General features: G+C 44.1%; 1 protein-coding gene across 5 annotated transcripts in view; it reads right to left on the bottom strand.

Annotated features, from left to right (window-relative positions):
• LCP1 (lymphocyte cytosolic protein 1) overlaps positions 1-21,187 on the bottom strand; it is a 49,623-nt gene extending 28,436 nt beyond the window's left edge. For 2 of the 5 annotated variants that reach the window (XM_040055770.1, XM_040055773.1), the window contains exon 1: positions 1,734-1,910. The gene's annotated coding sequence lies outside the window, so the exon portion shown is untranslated. Of the gene's footprint in view, positions 1-1,733; positions 1,938-19,128; positions 19,264-19,892; positions 20,021-21,119 lie in introns of those variants that run through there. The other 3 variants (XM_040055772.1, XM_040055771.1, XM_040055774.2) reach the window with 3 other exon arrangements.
• Positions 21,188-24,949: the final 3,762 nt, after the last annotated feature.

Here is a 24,949-nt window from a genome sequence, read left to right as displayed (position 1 = left end):
TGTTTCAGATTTTTTTCCTAAATAGTTTTCATTTTGATAAATATTTTACATTTTATATCAGCATTTCACTGGAGTCTGCTGTTTTGCTTGAAGGGGCTGAGTATGAAAATGAGCTACATTTCTGAATGTACTCTACTCCCCTGGTCCGCCCCCTCTCCTTCCTTCCCCTTTACTCAATCTCATCTGAGTTCTTTCATGCTTTATAAAAAACATATGGTGACGATTTTCACAGTAGGTTCTCTATCAAGATAATTCTGCTCCAAGCTACACAACTATGTTTTAAGCTGCTCATGAGTGAAATCAGAAAGAAACAGGGTCAAAAAAATTGATAGCAAAATACAAGGCAATGGAGTGTGTGGCAGATTCTGTGAGCAAAAGAAGAAGAGCAACACCACTAGATTTTTTTTAAGTACAAACATTTTATAACTGTAATAATATTCAGTCCAAACAGTCACTCAGGTTCAGCTGAGGAAGCATATTCAAACCCAGTAATATTAATACATCCCTTTTTTGACCTACAGAGTGAACACTGCCTTCAGCTTCTGAGCTAAGTAAATCTGGACATTATGGTCAGGATGGAAGCAGAAATCCCCACTCACGTTACCAGCAAGCAGGCAGGTACTTCCCAGCCCCTCCTGGCTCTAGCATCACTTCTCAGTGGAGTTTCCCAACACAGAGGGGGTTTCCACATCTCCTGTCTACTTATGAGAGCTTTCCCAGCTCAGGAGGCCAGACTGCTCATGTAGGCAGACAAGAGGGAAGGAAGGTGAAACATGCTGGAGTTTCTCTACAGGAGTGGTTTCAGGGTGTGATCTGCTTTTAGCAAGATGATCAAACCTCATCTGCTGAGCAGCCAGCTGCGTTTGCTAGAGATCATCTTCACCTGACACCTGTAGCAGCACGAGATCAGTCAGCCAACCTGGTCTGTGACTTTGGTTGTGATAACAAAGACCTAAAGTTCCATTGGGTCAGTGTTCAAACCAAATCCATGAGCCAAGGAAATCACTATATGACAAAACCAGCAAGGCTACTGCTCTTACAGAGAGGACGGTTAAGCCTGGAGGCTCCTGTTCACAGTACAACCACCTAATATATCTGAAGATGTTCACAACTCGCAATTCATCTAGAGCCTGAGCTGAAATCCCAAAGAAGACAAGGGACAAGCCTGACCAGATTCATCAGTCAAGATCTTAAAAGGCAAATATAACGTTAGGACCACCCCATATCGCTATTTTTTAAGCAGAAGTCCCTACTGCAATCAGGTTCTATAGTGAATCAGTTTTATTTATCCACTGGGAAAGTAAAATTACATTTCTAAAAATCTGATATAAATGTCCTAACAGCCAGCAGATTACATTGTAAGCACTATGAGCCAAAATACATTCTACTTATGAATCAGTGTTTTTCATCACTGAAATTAAAATTACCTTCTTACATGGATCCAGTCTGCAATCTAAATAATGGCTCCTTACTTCATCATGCCCTTCCAAGCCAATGCCAATTCCAACACTACCATTCTACTCAGTCAAAAACTACTCTGCTGAATTAAATCCATCAAACACTTTCCTGAAGGTCAGTAGAAATGCTGTGCACAAGACTACTTAAAAATGCCTCACATGAATACAAAACCTGCTCTGTTTTTTCATGGCGACCACAATTTCCTGTGCAGTTAAACTGCTGGGGTCCTCAGTGAGAGCAGCTTGTCAAAAAACCACGAGATGCTGTGATCTTACCTCCCGAGCTCAGTCAGTGGGTCCAAGCTGTCAGAGCAATGAAGAGCTCAGCAGCTGCAAATCCAGCGGAAAGGGCAGAACTTCTTGAGCAAACTAAACGTCTTGTAGGGTGGAGGAACTGCAAAGCAGTTGTCACTGCAGACAAGGAAACTCCTCCTTTTCTGCAGAGCAACCAGACAAGCCCAAGAGTGCGAGCCCACGACTGAACCCAGAGAGGGAAGTGAGTGGTGACAAAACCCCATAGTGCAATAGATTTTTGTCTTTATAAGGAAACAAAGCCCTCTCTGGTCTCTGCTTCTTCACCTCAGTTCTCCTCCAATAAGGGCCTTTGCACCGCTTCCTCTTACTACCGCCCTGGTTCACGGAACACACACACGCTCAAAACACTTCCTCTCTTCACTGCTAAGGGTAGCCACATTTGGGGCATGGAACAATGAGGTCTGCAGTGACACCTCATCCACCAGGCAGGGCTGGCTGCCAAGCCAGGCTGGGGCAGAGTCACCAGGCATGGAAACTCCTCAGCATCACCACGCAACCTCTGCCGACATTTTACTGCCCTCCCTGTGAAAGCTTTTTCCATGCAAGTGGTTGGAATTTCCTTTGATGCGACTTGTGACCTTTTCATTATCAGCGTTCACTGCTGCCAAAAGGCTGGCTCCATCTTCTCTATAAGCTCTGATTAGGTTGGTGTAGATGCCAAGATCCCTCTCAGCCTTCTCCTCTCCAGGCTGAACAAGCTGAGCCCTCTCTTCCTGTTCTCTGATCTGTTGTGCTCCATCTCAGTACCATCCTGGTGTCCCCCTACAGTTTGTCCAAGCCTTTATTGAACAGGGAAGCCTGAGAAAGGACACAGCGCTCCTCACACCACCTCACAACTGACACAGATTTCAAGGACACATTTCCCAATGCACTGAGGGTCACATGTAAAAGTGCTTGATGCATGCGGATATAAACTATCTTTCAAGCCCTGACGATACAGCACTGTAGAAGCCTCAGATCTGAAAACACAACATCAAGAGAGAAAAGTTATTAATCAGTCTCACAGGGATTTTAAGAAAGGTCCGCCTTAACAGCAAGATTCTTGCCACTTTCCACAGGCTGAAGAATCATCCTTCAGCTTTTTCAGCAACTTCTGTTCTGACTTTTACCTCTGAAAGCAGGGAGGTGAAAAAAATTACCAAACTGTATGTCTTTAATGAAAAAAGCAGTCATTTACCAGACCAGCTGGACCATGAGCTACACGCTGTTGTAAAGTGATTCAAGGAAGCCTCCTCATGAAAAAAATCTCCATAATTAAGATCCACCCTTGAATCAACATACATTTGCTCTATTCAGAAGTACGTTAAAACACATTCCAGGTATTTTTGATTACTTACTTCTGTTTAAAAAATACTTCCTCTACGGTATTTGATTATTTGATAGGCTGTGCCACAGCTCCTCTTCTTTGTTTTCTAGGATATTTTACACCAGCCTGATGGTTTGTCCCAGCTTTTTTCTTACAGACATTTTCCAAACCCTTAATTACTTTTGTTGGTCTCCATGACATCCCATTAAATGATGCAATGTCTTTTCCGAGATAAGGAAGAGGGCACCAAAGGGATGTGTGCTCTAAATCTAACATCTTACTTGCACAGGAAAACTGGGGTGGGTGTTTCCTTTACCAGATATATTTGCTTAACACTCTTAGCACCCTCTCTTGAGTTGTTGCAGCTTATGCAGAAGGTAGGGGAGCAACTCAGAGTTTCCACTAAGCTGTATGCTATTTGATATTCATTTGACATTGACTGAGCTCAACACTGTGTCCTCAGCACTGATTCAATACCAGCACATCCCATAGGCACCAGCTGTGTTAAAGAAGTGTTCAAACAAGCTTGGAAATACAAGGATGGCAAAGATGAGATCTGAAGTATGATGGATTGATGAGGCAAACATAAACAAAAAAGGTATTTGCCATGTGGACCATTAATCCCTTTTTCTGCCTCATTTCAAGACCTGCTGGATTGCCACTGTATAGGTAATAATGCTGCCTCACCAAATATTATTAATAATAATGCTGTTTCACCAAATATTATTAAACTTAGGTAGTCTTTAGATACAACCCCAGCTGCAGCCCTGTCATGACACACTGTTTAAACCCTGCACTATGCATCCTTGAAGCATCATACAAATAACAATTTTACTGGGCAGCACTGGAACACATTTAAGTGGGACGGTGCGATAGTTATCTCCTACCTGTACCTGGTTAACTTGTACCTGTGTGGTGGATGTTTGTGTTATTGCTGACAACGTAGGAGTCCATGAGAATGACGTCTCCAAAGTAATTTCTTATACAGGGCGGGATACTGCAGGCTATTACTGTAGTACTGATTTCCTAGAAGGGTGTTGAATTGTAACTCTACAATATAAATAGCTTGCATTTTGCCACAAAGTATGCTTATGGCTAAGAACGGGCCAGCTGGTGCTAGGACAGGCTGTACTGTGGGACTGAGTTAAATGTCCATTTCTGTCCCACCTCAGAAAAACAATATAATTGACCTACAGCTTCAGTCTTAGGGACAAAATATCCATGCAGCTGCTTGGAGATTTATGTGCATGAAAGGTAAAAAAGTAAAAGGAGAGGTGGTCCTCCAATTACAGGAAAAGACATTAGGAAATGTCAAAGATGATTGTCTATAAATGAAGTAACATAAATTAGAATGCACTGTGTTCAATCACTTGCAGAGGGAGGACTATAACTGTTAACAGACCGTGCCCTTGAGACACAGCTGCAAAGGTCAAAACCAATCTTTTTCCTCCTTGTTGTCACCACTACAACACTTCAAAAGTCTTGCCCCTTATTGTCCCTGTGCCTGAAGGACCTTTCTTTCCAAGCACTTTTTGTAGCGCTGGCACTCCCATCCCGCTGCCCCTGTAATGCAGTCACACTTCACTGCAGATCAGCCAGACTGTGTCACCGAGGCTTCAAACCCTTGTACGACTTCTCCTGCTCGCCTCTGCCCCTGAGTCAGCCCCACAGCTCCGAGTGACAGAGCACTTTCACTTCAACCTCCTCAGCAGCCAACAGGCTCTCACCTTCCTCCCCTTCACCCCCGGGTGCCTTAGGGAGCCTTAGGAAGGGCAGAAACTGCCTGTGTTCTCCTGCCACGAGGCTTGGATGTCTCTGAGCAAGGTAAATGACAACCCAAAAGCATGCAGGAACCAGTTATCCCAATTCCAAAAATGTATGGGAGTTACATTTGAAGGATTCTGGGGCATCTGCCTAAGAAGAGGTCCAGTGGCTCCATCTGATTTGGCAGTGCTGTGTTCTGGCAGCCAGGAGGGGGTTTGCAGGGATCCCCAGCTGAGGAAGGAGCTGAGGTCTGCTGTAGGTCAGTAGTTTCCTTCTGGGCACTAGGGAAGGGTATTCCTGCGGTGGCCTTTCCTGCCACACCCGCCTCTTAGCTCTCTCGTTTTTAACTGCCCACTGCAATCTCCCAAGAACTTTGCCTTCCTGCAGGCCGCTTCTGCTTCAGGAAATTACTTCCTCCAAAAGCCATTACTTTGCAAAATCACACTCATATAATGCAAGGTCTTCCTCGCCACAGCTGGTATGGTCACAGGTTGTAGACCACGCTCTGGGATGGAAAGAGCACGGCAGGGAGCAGAGCAGGGACTGCAGCACAGATCTTCCAAGCTGAATGAAAGTTCTTGTGGACCTCGCAAAGTGTCTTTGACCTAATGACAGCACAATTTTAAATTAACCTTTCAAGGGGAACATCCTGGTCCATGAAAAACTAGTGCAAATCAAGATAATGGAAATTATTTTAAAATTATCTCTTTTTAACAAATAATATCTTGGTCATATATAAGTACAGAGGACCTGATCTAATTCCCACTACAGTTTGATGCTATCTGAATTGCACCTTTATTTTGTGTGACTCTGTCCTTGCTCCTGTGAAAGTCAGTGACACTTCCTTTAACCCCTAGTGATTTAGGCACTGATCTGCCTCTGAATATGGACCTTGAGAACTTCAATGCTGTTGAAAGGTAAATGAGTCTTTGTGAAGCAGGAGTCATTACTCTGATGGCATGTGCTCGAGTGCAAGTTGGTAATTTGACCCGCTGCTGGGTCTGTGTTAGCAGTGTACCCTGAAATGCCCCCTGTGATCTCTGCAGGACAGAGAATACTACAGACCGGGGCCTTGCAGAATGCATGTGAAACTCAGACCTTTTACACTGTATTCTTCCTGCATTATATATGCCAGAAAAAAGCCTTGAGAATGCAAAGCAAGGCTGGGTGATCCCATTGAACCTTTCACAACATGGATGCTGGGGTCTGTTGGGAGTGGAAGCGTGATATCATCAAATATCTCTTGTTGCAACAAGAGCATCTCATTCTTTGTCTAAATCTGTTCATGCAAGGAGCGGGGCAGATCTACCCCTGCCAGAGCTTTGCCTCCAGCCGGAGTCTGCCACCGTGCCCTCCCTCCCTGAGAAACCTGACCCTCACTCAGGTCATGGCAGGACTCAGCAACCCCTTGTGTGGGCATTCCCAGTGGCATCCTGCACGGCTGCTGCACGGAGGGGAGAGGCAGGTAGGTGGAAGGTGATGGCCCATGCCATGCACACAGGTGTGAATGAAGGGAAGCCTGTGCCACACAGCAAATACAGCAGCCTTGAGTGCCCATCAGCAACAAGACATTTATGCTTGGTCAGGGAGGGACACCCAGGCTTGCATCCCGGAAAGGCTGGAGAAAGAGGAATGTAGCAAGAAGTTCTATCATACTGGAAAAGCATGATTTTGGTAGGGTAATTCCCAGATCAGCAGCTCTCCAAACCTCACCTTTTCCCCTGGATCGGGGCACAGGAATGACCAAGAGGATAATGGCCTGTTAAAGCTAGGCTGGGAGACCGGTTTATGATTTCACATGATTGTGCAGCTTTCAGTTTCCAAGCCCTAAACTCTGAAACCTGTCTTACAGTCTTCTAAGGAAATCTTTATTTCAATTTCACTACAAACTGTCTTATTTGTGAATCAAGATGAGCCACAAAAATCAAACAGGATATGAGTAGACTGTTTTCACAATGCAAAGCAAAAGGCCACTTCTAACTAGGGGATCCAACCTGCAACCAGCCCAGGAAGATTTACACTCCTCAAACCCTGTGTGCAGGATTGTTCCAACAGAACAGCCTCCACTGGCAAAGGAGGGGACAGCGCAAGGACAGATTGCTGGTATTGAGGCACGAAGTTCCCTCAGCAGAAGTAGCCAAATACCCCTGTGAAACAAAAAGCAGACTGCTCTGAGGCCACAGATGAGCTTTGAGTGGTTAGATTTGTTACCAAATTTCCCAAGTCATTTGTTTCAAAGAGATCTCCTGCACTGAAATGACTGAGTGGATCTGAAAGTTTTCCTTGTGGCTCAGTCTCTGCCTCTCAAAGAGAGGTTAGTCTTGCTTAAAAGTCGTAAGGCACAAGATTAATTTCCTGCAAGCAGTCTGAACTTTGAAGGAGAGGCATTTAAGCAAGTGAAAAATGAAATAGCTGGGGAAAAAAACACTCTGTAAAATAAAAGCAATGATAAATAAATAACAGGAAAGCATACACCCCACTTCAAATTTAATGGGCTACGCCCAACCATGAATTATTGATCAAAACCATCCATTTGCTGCAAAGGGGAATACTAGTGAAATATTAATAACAGTGCATGAGCTAATCTTAGATTTTACTTGGTGAGAGAGTGACAAGAAGAGGTTGGAGAAGCCTGGCCACTGTCAGCTCCCAGGTCTGGCTGCAGTGGGAGAAGGGCACACCTCCAAGGCTCTCCCTGGAAAGCATGCAAGTCCCACATTTCCAGCAGAGACTGGCAGTGACTCTTCCAGCTGATAAACCCATTCCCAGATGGGTATGGGTCTAGAAGTGTCATTCATGGACGCTGTTGCAACAAGACTGTCTATCCTGTTTCGGTAGCCCTACAAAAGAAAACCAGCCTCTTGGTTAGACCCTAACTCAGTCCAATGCGTTTCCTAGTTTTCCTGGTTTTCTTTCAGGAAATAATTCGACTTTGTGATGGAAGGAAATACATGAAAACCTGACTTTGGTGGGCCAGCTGGCCAGAGGCTTATAGGAGTAAAAAGCATGAGAAACAGATGTGAAAAAAAATTTTATTTTTAATTACACTTATTATACCAGTTATTTTTTCAAAACTGTGAGGAAATAAAGTAATGATTTTTGAGAATCTGATCTGGCAGAGGCTGACTCATGGTTAACCAACCTTCTCATGTACTTTCAGCCTTAATCTCGCTCCGTTTTTGGTGAGTGAACCATAGTCAGCTTTGACACAGCAGCAGAAGTGGCTCTTCCAGGGCCCCTGGCCTGCACGGGGTGGCTGTCACAGCCAAGATAAAGCTGTTCTGCTGCAAACTCAGGCACTGCCGGAATTTCAAGTACCTGTCTTCTGCTGCAAACCATGGCAGGAGGAAAAAAACCCATGATTATAAATTACACTGCTCTCCTGAACAGCAGGCAGCTTTTTGCCAAGAAAAGAATAATTCCATTTCCTTCGGATCCAGATGAAAATTTGCACACAAATACCTGCAGGACTGAAAAAAATGTCATGTGTACATGGATTCACTCACATATGTGTCTCCTTGAACACTGTCTTATGTTCTGACTTTGTAGGTTTTTAAAGGTTAGAAATTTTACATGTCTGCTCTGTGTTCTTTTTAGTTTTCATCTTTTTCTCCTCAGCTTTCAAAAAAGCTATTTTCTTGTATATCTTCCTCTTTCTTTGGCATGTTTCCCTTTATTATCTCATTTTCCCTTTGCACATTTTCTTTTTTTTCCCCACTGTTCCATCTACCTCTTGTCATTTCCTCACTCCTACCCTGGCAGTTTCTGCCTGCTTGCTCTCAAGCTTTGAAGCCAGCATTCCTCATAAAATTTGTAACTGTATTCAAATCAGAATCTCCATTTCGTGTTTGCAGCCTCTCACATGCAAGCCTGGGGCCCAAGTTTTGGACTGAAACTGCTGCTCAGAAATGCTTACAAGCTGTTATTAGTTCCCTGTCAGGACGGGAAATTTTGCATAACACAAGAAACTTGCTGGGTTTCTACAGCACATCCAAAAAAAAAAAAAAAAAAAAAAAAAAAAAAAAAAAAAAAAAGGTATTTCCCACTGCACTGCCAAACTGGAAGGAGTTTTGTTTCCAGCCTTGCCATGGTTGTGTTTGCAGAGCCAGTTCTGCTTCTGGAGCTGCATCAGGGGCCCTGTTATCCTCCTGCAGGTGAAGGCTGAAAGTCAGCACTAGGTTGTCCATGCCCTGTGCTGGGTGTCAGCCTTTTGCTCAGAAGGAGCACGTCCTGCATCTACTGAAGCTGCAGGAAGACAAAAAAAGATTGCAATTTTTGAAAAAATGGAGGCATTCATTGGTGGAGGCATCATACAGAAATCAAACGCAGGAGGACTCTACAACTGTGTGAAAGGGGTTGTAGCCAGGCTGGGGCCAATCTCTTCTCCCAATTAACAAGTGACAGGACAAGAGTAAGTGGCCTCAGGTTGTGCCAGGGGAGGTTAGTATTGGTTATTAGGAAAAAATTCTCCCCTAGGCAGGAACAGGCTGCCTAGGGAAGTGGTTGAGTCACCATCCCTGGAGGTATTTAAAAGATGTGTCGATGTGGCACTCGGGGACATGGTTTAGTGGTGGACTTGACAGTTTACCATTGAATTTAATGTTATCTTAAGGGTCTTTTCCAATCTGTGATCCTATGATTCTGTTATTCTGTGATCTGAGGTCAGGCTTTTCACAAAGGTCCTGAATCCAACAAATTCTTACCTGTTACATCTCTATTTTTGTAAAGGAATATGAACAAATCTAATCCTCCTAATGTTTTTTACATAGTGATTAACTTAACTTCTGAGTCAGAGCTTGTATTTAGGATTAATCTCTTCCATGACACATATCAATTAAAAATACAAGAGGAAAAAGCTTTGGAAGGGGGGGGACACATTGCCCGCTCTATCAATGACAAACATGGATTGTAACTGGCACCACAAAAAACTAGTTATGACTTCTTCATATTTTCAGTATTAGTGTTGCTTATCTCAAGTAAGTACAAAGAAGATTTTTCTTGATGTTTTGGTTATTTGGGGTTTTTTTAATTCATCTTCCTGGTCAAACACCTTCCTCTCCTACTGGCTGGCATTGCTATTTCTTGGAAGATCCACTGAGATAAGGCTAGAAGAGATGTGAATACAAAATCCCTGCAAGGCAACTGAAGGATATGCACCCAAAAGCACGTTCCTATTCTCAAAGTCTTTCTCTCTAGAACAATAGCCAGGCCTTGACAGTAATTGTGGCCAAGACACACCTGACCAAATATTTGAGGCAGCCTGAAACAAGTTTTAGCAAACAACACATTTAGCACCTGACTAAGAATGTAGTCAGGAAGACTCGATATTGGGATAGTTGTTAAATTAGAAATCCTAAAGAAGTCACATGTTAGAAAAGGGAAGACCAGATAATTTTGCTCTCTGGTAGTGGTGAAAGACTTTTGAGGCAGCACAGAGAGATGGGAGATCCACTACTCAAAAGCAAGTATCACGGTGAAGCGTCACACTCATGTCAGGTGGCATGAGTTTGATCCCAGAGATGCTGCTTGTGTTGCTCCCTGGGAAGTTTCTCTCCAGGAGCTGCCTGTACCGTGGGGGAACAGGCAGAGCACATCCACAGACAAGCAGAGTCCCTCTTTCTGCATCCTCACTTAGCTGCTCCATTTTCTGTGCTTCTGTGGCCAATGCTCACTGAAAGCTAATGAGGCAAAGACATCAGGTGTGTTTTCAAATGTCAGAAGACTCAAAAGAGCCCCTAAAGGACTGTTCTTGAAAAAGAGAACAAAACTTTAGCTGGAGTGTTATCTAAAAGACAAACTTGAAGCAAACATTAACTGCTCTTTTGACAAAGCGTTCAAGAGGCACAGGGGAAACCAAAATGTTAAACAATTCAGTAGCAAACAAAAACTCCAAACTGTATTGATCTTGTGTGTGTGTGTGTGGTGTCAGGAATTTAGAAACCGAGGCCTTCCAGGAGAAAAGACCTGTGCTGTCCAAGTGACACACACAGTGGTCACTTTGCCCTCTTTGCTGTCATAAAGCATGGAAAAACCTCCAAACTGTTCAAGACAGCTGCCCAAAAATCCTCTGTACAAACAGCAAAAGAAGCAAGGCACAAGGAGCAAGTGTTTGGACCTATTCATTTCTGCATCCCACTAAATAAATGCACAGACCACAGCATCTCTGCAGGTCACCCCCAAGCCATCAGTGAGGTGCATTTTCCCAGGCACTCACTGACCAGTAGGGAGCAGGTGCACACAACCCGTGCCCTAAACCAAAACCCCAAAAGAGACAGTGTCACTAGCACCACTCGGCTTTGCTGCCCAGTTTCCTTTCCTCATTGTACAGCTGAGCAAGTGAGCAGTATGACTTTGGAGATGAGCTCAGGCAGATCTGTTTAGCCCCTTCCTGGGTATTTATCTGTGCCTCATGCAACGATTGTCAAACTCCATCAACTCTGAGCTCAGCTGTTCCCAAACAGCAGAGGTTTAAACCCCTGGATGCACTGAAGAGGAAGGAAATATGTGCAGATGATACCACTGGCCAATGTCACCTGTAAGTCATGACCTGTAAGTGAACAACTGGGCTGTATGGACAACCGAGGCATGGCCACCATCCCTGCCCCTGGCCAGACAGCTGGAGCTGTGCCAAGGACGAGGCATGGGCATGCAGGGAGCCTGGGGCTGGGATTGCCCCAGTCCCATTCTGCTGGCCACGTGCCCACTGAAGCGCCTAGCAAGCGCTGCCACGGGCAATACGCACAGACTGGCTGAGAAGCCCACCCCAAAACCTGGGACCAGGTACAGGAAACCACATTGCTGCTTGAGGGTGAAAATGGCCTCAGCCCCTGTGAAGTGCTGGCTGTTCTCCCTGGTACATCGAGCATAGAGGAATGTGTAATGCAGCTGAGATTTTTTTTTCCAGAATGCTCCTGGGTGCTCAGGTTTTCCTTCACATCTTTCTGTCTTCTCTTTTCCTATAGCTGATTTCTACAAAAGATCCTGGAGACTCCAGGTGCTGTGGTTCCAGGAGCTGAAGAAAGACAGAGGAGAAGAAGGATAGATTTCCCAAAGGTCTCGCACTCTGCCAGATGGCAGAGAGAGGCAGGTAAGAGAAACCAGACATAACAGACAGACAGAAGAATGGTTTGCTCTACCACTATCATTCAGAGAGTTGCAAAGCATGGGAGAAAAGTAAGGAGCATCCTTAGCTTTTATTTTAATCCAATTTGCTAGCCAGGGCTAAAGGTCAAGCACAGAGGAGCTGAGATAAAAGATTAGCACAAATAATCAAGAGAAAAATGGTTCAGTGTCAAGAGCAGCAGGAACAGTCTGCCTTCTGGTCAAACTTGCTTTTTCTTGTTTAATTCTCCTTCTGGCATTTCTGTGTCTTTGACCACCTGGTGACTTACGAGCTTCACACGAGCAGCAATGAGTTTCTTACCGGACAGGAACTCTAAATCCTTTTCTAAGCATTTCTCTGGAAAGTAACTAAAGTTTAGGTTTAACTAGGAATGTTCTTCAGCTCTTCACAGCATTACATATTACACAACTGAGTAGTCGTATAATGAAATATCCATTTTAGCTGTCAGAAACCCTGGACAGAAATACCGAAGAACAGCAGAGCCAGGCAAAGATCTCATTCTGAAGAAAATTCCACCAATTTGCCTGGTTCCCCTCTCTCCTGTGCACGTGGGCTGCTCCTGCAGCTGAACAGGAAGAGGAAGAAAAACTGGGGTCTGGCTCTGATGGCTTGCAACAATCCCCCCCACATCCATCTCTTCCTGACTCCTTCCCCAGAGCAGTAAGACCCACCACGCTCCTGAGCAGCACACAGACCCTGCAATGCATCACCAACTGCACAGGGCACACTCTGGCTAGCAAATCACATTTAAACAAGAAGGTTTGCAGATGCTTTTGCAAAGACTAGATTTAGTTTTTGTTTCCATTTCCACAGTACTCTTAGCTGTATGTTGCAAGCTCTGTTTCCTTCATTGCTGAAGAGCTGTTGTACTTATTTGTAAAGGTAAGTGTACTTCCATATCCCAGTGGGATTCAAGCACTGTGGGTTTTCTCTGCTTAGAGCCCAGGGACACCTTTGCCAAGTTAATTTCTGGACACAGCACTCTGAGGACAGCAGGCACAAGAACCATGATGCTACAGCTATTCCGTGCCCAAAGGTTTGTTCCTCCAGGGAGTTCAAGAGATGTAGACTCATGAATGAAAAAGAAATTATTGTGCATTTACTAAGATCCCATGCACCAGCTGCTCTGCAGCCTTGCATCAAAACTTCATGGCCTCCCTTCCCAGCACAGAGGTACCTGCATTCTCAAAGCTTTTACCAAAGGACATATTTTCAGCAGGTCTTCCTACCTGCCCTTGCAAAATAAGTCAGCATTTAAGCAAAGGCTGTGTGCTTGTGGTTTGCATCAAAAGAAGCATCAAGTGAAGTGATACTCCCCCTCTGCTCCACTGTTATGAGACATGTACTACATGTACTACATGTACTGCTTCAGCTCTGGAGCTGGGACCCCCACGTTAAGACATGAATGTGCAGGAACAAATCCTGAGGAGGGCCACATAGAAGATCAGATGGCTGGAGCACCTCTCCTATTGAAGACAGGCTGAAAGAACTGGGGTTGCTCAGCCTGGACAAGAGAAGGCTCCAGGGGGACTTTCTAGCAGCCTCCCAGCACTTAAAGGGGCCTACAAGACAGCTGGAGAAGGAACTTTCACAAGGGCATGCTTTAAGATGAAAGAGGATGTGTTTAGAGTAGATATTAGGAAGAGAGTAATTACTGTGAGGGCAGTGTGGTGCTGGCACAAGGTGCCCAGAGACGCTGTGTATGCCCCACCCCTGGAAGTTTTCAGGGCCAGGCTAGATGAGGATTTGAGCAACCTGGTCTAGTGGAAGGTGTCCCTGCCCATGGGAGGGGGAGCTGGAACGAGATGATGTTTAAATATCCATACCAACCCAAACTATTCCATCATTCTGTTCAGAATTTCTGGGACAATGCCACTGCATAGATTCTGTGCACCTGGGCCAACACAAGAGGGCCTGCACATGCCACCACAAGAAAGTCTTTGAGAGGAAGGATAAGAGGATAAATACATGGCAGATTCACGGTGGTCAGCTACAAGGATTTCTGGTTACCATTGGTTGCAATGTAGAAAATAAATGGTTCTACATGCAATGTGCATGTAGAAAACGAAGGCACAGTAGCACAGAAATTCTGAGATTCTGAGAAAAATTTGAGTCTGCTTTAAGAAGCTAGCTCAACTCAGCTGCTGTCAACTTATCTATTCTACTTCTCCCATTAAAAAAAAAAAAAAAGAAGAACAAAAAAAAGTGAGAGACATATTTCTAAAATATTTGTCCAAAAGAGATCTCTCACTGTTTGAAATAGTGGCCTAACTACTGGTTTATTAGTTGTTTGTTCCTCTTCTGACCTTCTGCTTGTCTATCTTGGGCACATTATTCTGAAAGTGGGTGTTGACAAAGTCTGGACATTGGGATTTAGATAAGAACTGCACACTTAGGCAAATACTTGGGCACTCACAACTTTGCAGCAAGCAGGGTTTATCTGAAAACCAGTGTAAAATGACAACCTTCATCTAAGGGCTGCTTTTGAATTTGCTTGAAAAGTGGATTTCTCATCTATGTGTGCAGCATTCACACAAAACTACTGGGGCTCATTGGTATATCACAGCATTAAGACTGCACTGCCTTCTTAACTCAATGAATGCCCAAAATGAAAAGAAGGAAGGAGAAGGATGCTATTTGTTTTTAAAAATGTGATTAATATTAACAAATATTTTGATTCCTTCTGATAGCAGAAACCAGAAGTAAAAAGTGTCATCTATCCTGTACCCAGTACAGGAGACTGAAGGTAGGTCTAAGGGATCTCCGGTAAGGACATTTCCTCTCTCTAATTGACTATAGATCTCTTCCTCATTTTCTGGGAAGTATCTCTCCTTTGGTATCTCTTTTATGACCTAGCAATCTCCCTGAGGCAAACAGACAATATAAGAACTGTGTTTGCAATATAAGAATAAAGAGACTAATAACTGCCTCATTGTGTAGAACACTTACCATTATCAAGAAGCAAACAGTGTAAAATAGTATTTTTCTCTTGCAGGAATTTTTAAATTATTTGTCCCAAATGTCCTGTGCATACTGACACCTCCAATACTACCCAAAACTTCCTACTGACACACACATTCAAAGACAGTTTCTTTTTAAAGAAAAGCTGTTTAAAGGTTGATGATAGTTCTGAGAGAAACCTCCACGAGCAGGGGAGACCTTCAGTGCCATCACCCTCTCCTCATCAGGAAGGAAGCAGCATGGTGGTTCTTCTTCTGCCCCATTTCCACCTGGCATCATCTGTCCACGTGATTCCGTGTTATCACTGCAACACTTCCCACCAGCAGATGCCCCCCAGGAGTATCAGTTGATGGCACCTCAGGTATCCCCCACCAGGTACAGGGGAGCCTGTTCCCACAGTCAGAGATGGCTTCTTTGGAGGGACAACCCCATCTGGACAAAGCGTTTGGCTTTGGGAACCTGGTGAGTGGGATACTTTCCTCTGATTCTTGTTCTTTTTGGCAACAGGAGTCAGGAATTGTTTTGCCTAACCTTACAGCAGAGCAGTCAGTAAGGACTTCTCCTGATGAGCTGGGTCCAAGAGAAGAGTTGTTCAGGGAAACTAGGGGGTTTTTTTAAGAACATATAAACTACTTCATTTTAATACATAGGGGGGAAAAAAACCCAAAAAAGCAAACAAACAAAAAAACCCACCAACAACAAACAAACTGATGTTGCTGCTCATTGCACATCTCTGCTGACACTGTGTTAATCACAGTTCTGACGAACTTTGCTCATTAGAGTCACACTGATCAAGTCACTAACATGCAAATGGCCTCACTGTGCCTGCGAAATGCAATCCAAGCTATTTCCACTTATGCTGTGTTCCTTTGCTGTTTTCTCTAACATTGGCTGAACTGAGATTCTAGAATGCCTGGATGTCTTAAACCAGGTAATCTGAAATCCAGTTTTTACTTTCAACACTCTAACCTGGATACACAGGTGAAGAAATGGAAAAGTGAACTCATGACACCCACCTGTACAAAAAGACAGTGCAAGTATGGGGAGGGGAAGAAGAGAAAAATTGTCCATTTACAGAATGTCATGCAAACAAGGACTGCATGGAAAACAACACGGCAAAAATTCTGGAAGAGTTTGCTAATGCTTAATACAGATGCTTCTGAATTTAAAAGTTGGGCAAAAGATGGCTAGTTTATTAAGAGATTTTGACTTATGACATTAAAAAAAAAATTGTAAATGCGAAGAAGAATTTGTCTGAAATCTCATCTTTGGACTTCTTCCCATAAGCAAAAGAAAAATTACACTGACAACTTCCTAAAATCAATCATTCAGGACCTTTTCTATATAAAAACCAGAGAATGTTCTCATGTTTCTTCACATAATCATGAAACAAAGAAGTTGCTTCTAAAGATACTATTTTAAGATATGTTTTCAGTGAATCAACTTGAAACTTCTGCTTAAGAGCAGACACTGGGTTTTGTTTCCTTGTAACCTAAAATGATGACCATATAAAACTATTAAAACAAATAAACACACACAAAAAAGGCAGTAACTGGCTTCTTTTTCATATTTTTTTTTCCTGCTCAGTTCCTTTTTTACCCAGCACACTGCCTCCCTTTTACCAGCACACACAAGAAAATGAATCTTTTGGGGGTTTTTTTATCTGCCCTGAGAGGGATAGGCAATCCAATCCCTACATGGCAATAAGCATTTGTAAAAAGTTAACAAAACTGCTTTCATTTCAAGGTTAGGCAACATAACAGCATGGTGACAGGAACTATAATGAGGAAAGAAATTCCACTATTATAAGAAATATGGCTATTTCTGTCTAAAGGGACAAACACATTTTGTAAAGTACTCAGGTCTTGGAAACAAATATTTTTACCACTGCATTTACAGTGCTTTATCTTTGGGAAAATCAATTCCAGAACGACACTGACCTCCTTTTCCAAGAGCTTTTGGACTTGCCGATTAAAATGTGATGTAAATGTTAAATGTGATGCCACACAATTCTCCCCAAAGATTTTGACACTAGAATTTGAACCATGCTTTTCCATCTTGCCGTACACAGTTTAAATATGCTGAGAAGAAAAGACTGCATATATGTAGGTGGGATGGAAACTTTGGAATTCATTTACCCAAACCTCATACTCAGTGGGTCACATTAAAATTCAATGCAACGAGGAAGGCAACTTTTCTGATGTAAATGCATGCTTACTTTGCTCATTCCTATTAGTGCTCTCAGTTAAAACAGTCCACTTTCTGCAGGAAAGGGCTTGCAAGAGCAAAATGAGATGTGTTGACCTTCTTCTGAGATTCTCTTTAAAGAAAAAGCCCTGCAAACAACTTCAGTGGCTTCCTGAAACAGCAGTAGTCAAGGGCATACAGTCACAATCTAATAAAGGACTACTAGTGCTAAAATGTCACCACAGGAAAGGAAGAGTAAATATTGACAGTTCAATAATAAAAATCAACAAAGACACATCAATTTTAAACTAGGGAAATATGTTAAATATTGATTCAGAGTAAAACCTTAGAAGAAAAGAAGTATAAGGATGTTCACAATAGAAACAGATTAAATATGACTAAAGTAGATTAAAATACAAACTAGGATTTATTTAAAATGCTGATTAAGTGGGCTGCTTTCCTCCCATAAGAAATAAATGGACTAGAGGTCTTCTTGTGAATGAGAAGGAAATGAATGCACTGCAAATACTAAGAGTCACCAGGTCACAAGGTAAGGGAGAAAGGAAAAGAGGGAGCCTATGGGCTGCAGATGCATATATGAGGACTATTCCCCATTCCACTCAAACTATAAAGCCTGCATGCAGTGGGATCCACGTCAGGGCTCTGCCTACAGGCAGCACAGGGAGAGCCTGAAAAAAGCAAAATACTGAGAAAAAGAAGTATGTTTTCTTTGCCGAGTCCAGATCAATTTAGAAATCCATCCCTGAAGTCCAGCTTGTAATGCTGTTACCTATTTGTGAATCTTCCAGTCAAGTGCTCCCTATGTTGCCAATGCTAAAGGTCAGCAGGAAGACTAGCAGCATGGTCCTAGCTTCTGGGTGAAATACATTCCAGTTTGGTAACTCACATTGTTACAACTGGTATTTATTTCATCTATCCCTCAAAACAGAAACGTGGTTTCTCTAATAACAAGGAAGAGAATACAGTTTTGGATGAATGATTGTATTTTCCTGAGAAAAACCTGCTGGTTATCTGTAAAATAAATAAATAAATCTGATTATTTAGCAGTAGTACAGGTTACACATGGGCCTGTGGAGAAACAAAAGACATTTTGCTCTGAGTTTCTCCCTTTGATATCCAAGCATGTGCTCCCAACAAAACCCTGTCCATGTTCCTTGTCAGACCACTGCTTCTTCCTCTGAATTTGAATGGATGATCAGAAGGCAAGTGCTTTCTGAAGGCTTATTTTTTATCAAGGGCTACTTGAAGTGTGTGTTGCACATGGGAAAATTCAGGAATTGCAGGTCCATCATGGAGATGGTGATGGCTGTGAGGGAGAAAGCATTAATGGCCAGGAAGCCCTGCATGTCACGGCAGTGTGGTAAAGGAAGTCTCATCTGACTTCCCTCTTGTTGTCTAACTCAGGAATAACGTGGACAGGACACTCTGCTGCTGGACTGCACTACTGCTGATCTTCTCATTCGCAGTTACTACCTCTTAACATTTGTTAGAGGAATACAGGGAGTCGCTTTGGAAGCAGCTGATGGCAGCAGCATCCCACCAGTCACCCAAGAATGATCTCCAGGACTGCTGGGGACCAGGCCACAGACCCTCCCACGTGTCTTGCCATAGCAGACCCCTGCTGAGATGGCAGGCTCATCATCCAGCTACTCTCATGGCCCCTGCCATCACTGTGGGAAGGTTCTGGAAGAGAAAGTGGAAAAGGGCTCCTTTCCCACAAGTGAAAACTACACACAAACCTTTGAGTGAGATAGTGGTTTAAGTGCAACTCTTGTAATTATCTTTTATGCTGAAACAAAATAAGACAGGCTTTGATCTTGCAAACACAAAGACCACCTTATTCCTCTCATCTGAAAGGAGCAAAAACCCAATCCCACAGCAGCCCAGAAATCCCTATAAGAGTCAAATTTCATCATCCTTGTAAAATGCAGGAGGCAAAAGTTCCTTAGGAAAGGAAGCCTAAGTCACACTCTTGTATTCGATGCTACATTTACCTCCAAGGGAAGTCTGCAACCCGGTATTCCACTGTCAGTGGCAGGAAGACATGCAAAACATTTCAGCAGGGGTATTCTGGTATCCTCTGGGTATCCTCCTGGCCTTCCTGAGGCTGTCATCTTCAGCGCACGCACCTACAAATGACCAGGGCACTCAGGAGTGTGCCTGGGCTCCCAGGTTTGGATGAGCTCCCAGGCTCACTCCAGCTGTACCCTAACTCCAAACCCAAGGGCAAACATGAATGCCCCTATTCCACCTCCCAGCGACAGGGGTGGCAGGGTGGGCAGTGAGGCGTCCTACCAGCCCCGAGCACCACACAGGGGAGGGCAGCTCCATGGTGCAGCCACAACCATTGCTACTCCTGCCCAAAAGAGCTCACAGCCCAGCAGGGGAGAGCCCGTGGTTCCACATGGCACACAGATAATGTGTTGTATTTGTTTGTGGTGACGTTTTCCTTTCAACCTCGCACCGCTAAGCACAAGAGCCAATGATGAAATAAATCACTCAGGCACTGTATTGATCCTTGAATGATGATTACATAAAGAAAAATGTAAATGCTTTGGTGTATTAAATAATCCCTCTCTTGCACCTATTATGCATGTGTCTTCAATTTCATTTACTCAGCTTCTTTTGAGGAAAGACATCCAAATTTTCCCCTCACCCTATTCCGCTCACTTTATGCAGTGGAATACGTGCAAAGGAAGGAGAGAAGCAGAGAAAAGCGGGAAATTGATTGCTGCCAGCCTGGTAGGGAAACGCTAACCTTGCAGGCAGAACACAAACAGCAGAGTCATCTGCAACATGCAAACCAGCTTCTTCATTTCCATTAGTGAAGCAAAGGAAGCTCCCTTCAGAAATTTTCAAAACTGTTACAGCTATAAAGAAGTTGTCTTTAGTGGGACCCTGCGGACAAAAGCGAATTTAAAAAATAAATACAAAGATTAAATGTATGAGCCAAGCATTTTTTGACAGAGAAAACTATGGTGGGTGGTCAGTGTTCGTAGAACACAGATGCAGACTACTCATCAGTCCCTAAATGCAACCTCAAGAGAACATTTTCAGTTATCAGAGATGCTAAAACTGCCTCCACTTCAGTATCCCACCCTCATCCCTGCCCTCTCCTGTCTCTCCCTCCCTGCCCTAGCCCGCATTTGTAAGTCACTCCCAAAAGACTTTGTACCCAGCTAAAATTTCTGTCACACCGTATCAAGTGGGACTCGCGTGAATCCAGGACTGCGGTGCCGGGCCTATTCCTCAAAGTAATTACATAGCCGAAATTAATTTGAAAAGGTTTGGCTCAGCTCGACCTGGTTTGCATGAGGAAGCACCAGCTTTACACCTGCTACCCCATCCGGCACATTCAGCGGCACTGCTGCGCTAGGGCAGTGTGACACCGACAGCAGAGCCCCGAGTCCTCCGCTCCCCGGGCACGGCTCCGCACCGCGCCCGCCGCCTCAGCCACCCCGCACCGCTCCCGCAGCCGGCAGGGCCATCCCGGGATACCCGCACGGCTCCCGCAGCCGGCAGGGCCATCCCGGGATGCCCGCACCGCTCCCCGCAGCCGGCAGGGCCATCCCGGGATGCCCGCACCGCTCCCGCAGCCGGCAGGGCCATCCCGGGATGCCCGCACCGCTCCCCGCAGCCGGCAGGGCCATCCCGGGATACCCGCACCGCTCCCCGCAGCCGGCAGGGCCATCCCGGGATGTCCGCACCGCTCCCCGCAGCCGGCAGGGCCATCCCGGGATGCCCGCACCTCTCCCCGGTTCCCATCGCCCCGCCCCGCCGGCCGCTCCTCCGAGAGAGCGGTAACTGCTCCCGGAGGAATCCGCTTCATAGTAACTTTAATTTTAATATTTTTTTTCCCGTGAGCACCGAGGAAGAAATAATAATAATAATAATAATAATAATAATAATAATAATAATAATAATAATAATAATAATAACCACCACCACCTCGTCCATCCGAGCCACAGTTACATGGGATAGTTACCAGCGAGGAGCGGCGCAGCAACAGGCGATGCCGGGCCGGGGGGCGGGCGCGCTCCCGCAGCCGCAGCCCCTCCGCCCGCTCCCACCGGCGCCGCCGCCCGTGCCCCGCCCAGCCCCGGCGGACACGCCCCGGACACGCCCCCTCACCGGGGAGCGTCCTCAGTGCCCGCCCGGGGTGTGACACTGGGCCGCCACCGCTTTGCCCGGTGGAACAGGCCGCTGAAGGGTACCCCTGTAAGGAGAACTGCTCTAAGCTGATCCACAGAACAGGCGCTTTCTCCTCATCAGTGTTAGCCCGGTTTTGACACCGTGCAGCAGAAACTTCCTAGCACTTGTGCGTGGTTGGAGCAGAATACGGCTGCATCCCGGTTTCTCTTGACCCCCGTATGTTTGCTGGGGGTTTTTTTTCCCCTTCTTCAGACCCTGACTTTGCTCTTTTCCCACAGTAAGGAGCAACCTGGCAGGGTTCATGACAGATTCATCCCTCCTTTGCTCCTGCATCCTTTACCATGCTCAATTTCCTCACTACCAGTTTTCTGTTCTCCCTTCTGAAGCGCTAATGAGTCTTGGTGGCCCAGCTGCCCAGTGCCTTGAACTGAATTGCACCTACAGCAGTAATTACAGGCATGTTTTTGTGGCACCAAGGTTGTGGGCTCAATTCCAATATGGGCCCCTTTCAACTCAGAATATTCTGTGGTTCTCTTCTGATTCCATTTTGATTTTCACCTAAAATCTCATAACGGTCCATTTTATCAGACACGCCACTGAATGTGCTGGATGGGGTAGCAGGTGTCATGCAAACCAGGTCAAGCTGAGCCAGACATAATGGTCCGCTTTATCTCATGAGAAAATCATGTTCCCTCTCCCCCTGATGTGTTTTTACCCTTTCTGTCTCTAGTAGCTTGAACACCTCTACATTTCTTCCCTTCCAGAAGCACTCGGGTTGCTTGTCTACTTTGCATTTCCTCCACTCCCCACACTGAGTCTCCTGTTTTCTTCTCATCAACCTCTGTAACTTCAGGTTTCCTCTTGTGTTTTCACCTCCCTCCCTGTCTCTGAACTGTGCTGCGTACACTCACTTCAGGAATTCTTCCATTCCACTTCCATCCTAGGCCCTCATTTCTTTACAGTCTGTTCTTCCTCCTGGGATTTTGCAGGCAGTGCTCCTCAGGGCATTGATAACCAATTCTGCAACCATTTCTCACCATCCTTGATCTGTCAGCCAGTTTCAACAGAGGTTACCTATAAATGAGAGGAAACAAACACACTTTAGATATGTGCCCTAGCTGGGCGTGCACTCTATGTCTTGGTTTTACAAGAGGTTGGAAGGAGGCCCAGAGGTTGCCCTGAAGGTTGTGGAGTCTCCATCCTTGCGTAATCTGCTCAGAGCTTATAGTTCAACCCTACTGCGAGCAGAAGCTTGGACTAGAGAGCTCCTGAGGTATCTTCCAAGCTGAACTACTCCCTGTGCAATATCTGTGTGGCAGGTGGCAGAAATGTTATCCTGAAGATGGAAAGACTGGAATGCTAAGGTGAAGTGTATCAACTACAAACATAATTATAGAGTGTTTTGTTCCTGTTCCTCAAATTCAACTTCTTTGGCTCTTTAAGAGGTCTTGCATTGCGAGAGGGAGGAGAATTATTGTTGTGATTGTTGTTTGGTGTTTGTTGGTTTGTTTTTGTTTTTTTAATATTATATATTCTTCCTCCCGTGCCTCCAGTCTATTGCAAGGGTACTGTGCCCAGCCTCTGGTTAACATCAGAAACCATTTTTGTATCATTGTCCTTCATCTTGTTGCAATATTGTCCATTTATTCAAACTCAGCAGGGCTATAATTGAACTCCAGGCTTCCTTTTTAAACTTCCCCCATTTCTTCCTTTCTCCAGCTCCTTGTATAAGTGCCATTCAAGCCCAGTAGCTAAGTGTCAAGTCCGAACTCATTATTTGCTCCAGCACCGCCTTTTCTTTTCATCACAGTATTTGTTTTTTCTTTCCATTAAAGATTTATATAATGCTGCCCTTCATTTAAATTGATGTTGTCCACGTGCAAAATTGCACGGAAGTCTCAAGTTCATCTACTTTCAAATCAAATTTCTGGGGGAAAAAAATTGCCTAGCTTCTAGGTGTATGTGACAGTTTTCTTAATATTTGTATCTTTCTGTAAGCCACTAGCTTTCTGATGGCACTTTTAGTTTCTCTTCAAAGTCACCTTCATCAGTGCTATCCCTTCTGTGTTTTCCTTCTGATTTCCAGTTCTTTATGACTGAGTCTTTATACTGTACAATGTCTAAGATGTTTTCAGCCCTACAGGGAAAAAAAATATAACCAACACACTCTGCAATTTAGGACATAGATAATCTTGAAAATTACAGTGACTCAGAGATTTGCTAAAATTGGCTACTAATAAGAGGATTTCTGAAACCAAATTACAGATTCTTTGATTGAAATCAGTGTCATTGTATGCATTCGTAAACTAATAGGAAACTAGAAAGAAGCATAAAATTACTACTTACAGATTTGTCTTTTTCCTAGGGTTAATAGTTGCTCTTATTAAATCTGTTTATCCAGCCGAAAACTGCTTCTGGGAGACTTTGCAATGGCTGGCATGGAGCATTTCTTTATTTTACTGTTCTTCCTTTGGCTCAGAGATTAAAAACTCTACTTGCCTCACCTTTTGTGGTTGTAGAACTATAGAAACCATAGAACTATAGAATTGTAAATCACAGAATTATAGAATATCCTGAGATGTAAGAGACACACATGGATCATCTAAGTCCAGCTCATGGCCCTACATAGGACCACCCCAAGTGCTGGAATAGCATTCTTTAATGAAAGCATTTGAAGTTAATAGAATAGGTTTGGGTTGTTTTTTTGTTTTTGTGTTTGTGGGGGTTTTTTTGTTTGTTTTTGGTGTTTTTTTTTGGTTGTTGTTGTTGTTTTGTTTTTTTTGGTTTTTGTTTGTTTGTTTGTTTGGGTTTTTTTGTGGTGTTTTTTTGGGGGGGTTTGGTTTTTTGTTTGTTTGTTTAATTACTGTCACTGATTTATTTCCTGAAACACTAATGATAAGTAGAAAAACTATTAAATCTATCACTAAGAGAACAAATGCCCCTTTTGGCCACTTCTCATGTGTTATGACTCTTTTATCACCTGTTTTATCTAAGCAGACATTCATAGCTCAGCACCTTAAAGTAGTGGTGATTATTTCTTTTGTTTTGCTTTGTGAGATTTTTCTGATTTTTGAAATACCTTCATTTATCTGTCAGGAACAAAGGCTAAGCAGGAAACAGCAACCAGAACTGCTCCATGGACTTCTGCCTCCTAAGCTGCTGTCTAAACCAGGGGAGAATGTTGACAAAGGTAAACTGAACAGAGGGCTTCTGTGGTGCATAGCTACAAATGCTATGTGTTCTCTAAAATTAACACAGAAGAATACAGATTGGCGGTTCACCTGCTAGTGCAAAGCAGTATGAATGAGATTGCAGTATGACCCATATGACCTGCATCTCTTTGGGAGGCTCTTCATGGAAACTGGGGAAGAGTCCTCTTGGCGGGTCCTGGAAGTTGAGCCTTCCGCCTATCAGATTTGACTACTACCCACTGGATAGCAGAGACATTCCCCTTAGCTCATCAGAAAATATGAGACAAAACATGAAAAACTGCTGGTGTCAAGAAAAATAAAATCAGATCACATGGAGTCAGACCATAGGGGAAGTGAGATACTGCTTGGATTCAGATAAAATGGAAAAAATTACATTGGGGGTCAATGAGGTCATCCTCTTCTCAGAATATAAAATCCTGTGAAAATAAATATCTTGGCTTATATTATTTTA

This window comes from Hirundo rustica, chromosome 2, assembly GCF_015227805.2.
Source record: "Hirundo rustica isolate bHirRus1 chromosome 2, bHirRus1.pri.v3, whole genome shotgun sequence".
Taxonomy (NCBI): domain Eukaryota; kingdom Metazoa; phylum Chordata; class Aves; order Passeriformes; family Hirundinidae; genus Hirundo; species Hirundo rustica.
The sequence above is the reverse complement of the archived record's forward strand: the minus strand, read 5'-3'. Positions and strand labels throughout refer to the sequence as shown.